Below are 2344 nucleotides of genomic sequence, written 5' to 3'. Positions count from 1 at the left end.
TTAGAGTCATCCGGATAAGTGTCAAAGCTTGCATCGACGTAACCATTTACGACGAGCTCTTTGTCACCTCCATAAACGAGAAACATATCCTTAGTCCTTTTCAGGTATTTTAGGATGTTCTTGACCGCTGTCCAGTGATCCACTCCTGGATTACTTTGGTACCTCCCTGCTAAACTAATAGCAAGGCACACATCAGGTCTGGTACACAGCATTGCATACATGATAGAGCCTATGGCTGAAGCATAGGGAACACCTTTCATTTTCTCTCTATCTTCTGCAGTGGTCGGGCATTGAGTCTGACTCAACTTCACACCTTGTAACACAGGCAAGAACCCTTTCTTTGCTTGAACCATTTTGAACTTCTTCAAAACTTTATCAAGGTATGTGCTTTGTGAAAGTCCAATTAAGCGTCTTGATCTATCTCTATAGATCTTGATGCCCAATATATAAGCAGCTTCACCGAGGTCTTTCATTCAAAAACCCTTATTCAAGTATCCTTTTATGCTATCCAGAAATTCTATATCATTTCCAATCAACAATATGTCATCCACATATAATATTAGAAATGCTACAGAGCTCCCACTCACTTTCTTGTAAATACAGGCTTCTCCAAAAGTCTGTATAAAACCATATGCTTTGATCACACTATCAAAACGTTTATTCCAACTCCGAGATGCTTGCACCAGTCCATAGATGGATCGCTGGAGCTTGCACACTTTGTTAGCACCCTTTGGATCTATAAAACCTTTAGGTTGCATCATATACAACTCTTCTTCCAGAAATCCATTTAGGAATGCAGTCTTTACATCCATTTGCCAAATTTCATAATCATAAAATGCGGCAATTGCTAACATGATTCGGACGGACTTAAGCATCGCTACGGGTGAGAAAGTCTCATCGTAGTCAACTCCTTGAACTTGTTGAAAACCTTTCGCAACAAGTCGAGCTTTGTAGACAGTAACATTATCGTCTGCGTCAGTATTCTTCTTGAAGATCCATTTATTCTCGGTGGCTTGCCGATCATCGGGCAAGTCAACCAAAGTCCACACTTTGTTCTCATACATGGATCCCATCTTAGATGTCATGGCCTCAAGTCATTTCGTGGAATCTGGGCTCATCATCACTTCCTCATAGTTCGTAGGTTCGTCATGGTCAAGTAACATGACCTCCAGAACAGGATTACCGTACCACTGTGGTGCGGATCTTACTCTGATTGACCTACGAGTTTCTGTAGTAACTTGATCTGAAGTTATAAGATCATCATCATTAGCTTCCTCACTAATTGGTGTAGGAGTCACAGGAACTGATTTCTGTGATGAAATACTTTCCAATAAGGGAGCAGGTACAGTTACCTCATCAAGTTCTACTTTCCTCCCACTCACTTCTTTCGAGATAAAACTCCTTCTCTAGAAAGGATCCATTCTTAGCAACGAATGTCTTGCCTTTGGATCTGTGATAGAAGGTGTACCCAACAGTCTCCTTTGGGTATCCTATGAAGACACATTTCTCCGACTTGGGTTCGAGCTTATCAGGTTGAAGCTTTTTCACATAAGCATCGCAGCCCCAGACTTTAAGAAAGGACAACTTTGGTTTCTTGCCAAACCACAGTTCATAAGGCGTCGTCTCAACAGATTTAGATGGTGCCCTATTTAACGTGAATGCAGCCGTCTCTAAAGCATAACCCCAAAACGATAGCGGTAAATCAGTAAGAGACATCATAGATCGCACCATATCTAGTAAAGTACGATTACGACGTTCGGACAAACCATTACGCTGTGGTGTTCCGGGTGGCGTGAGTTGCGAAACTATTCCGCATTGTTTCAAATGAAGACCAAACTCGTAACTCAAATATTCTCCTCCACGATCAGATCGTAGAAACTTTATTTTCTTGTTACGATGATTTTCCACTTCACTCTGAAATTCTTTGAACTTTTCAAATGTTTTAGACTTATGTTTCATCAAGTAGATATACCCATATCTGCTCAAATCATCTGTGAAGGTGAGAAAATAACGATACCCGCCGCGAGCCTCAACATTCATTGGACCACATACATCAGTATGTATGATTTCCAACAAATCTGTTGCTCGCTCCATTGTTCCGGAGAACGGAGTTTTAGTCATCTTGCCCATGAGGCATGATTCGCAAGTACCAAGTGATTCATAATCAAGTGATTCCAAAAGTCCATCAGTATGGAGTTTCTTCATGCGCTTTAGACCGATATGACCTAAACGGCAGTGCCACAAATAAGTTGCACTATCATTATCAACTCTGCTTCGTTTGGCTTCAATATTATGAATATATGTATCACTACTATCGATATTCAATATAAATAGACCACTCTTC

The sequence above is a fragment of the Triticum aestivum genome, chromosome 4D (assembly GCF_018294505.1).
Source record: "Triticum aestivum cultivar Chinese Spring chromosome 4D, IWGSC CS RefSeq v2.1, whole genome shotgun sequence".
Lineage (NCBI taxonomy): Eukaryota > Viridiplantae > Streptophyta > Magnoliopsida > Poales > Poaceae > Triticum > Triticum aestivum.
This window is presented reverse-complemented; position numbering follows the sequence as displayed.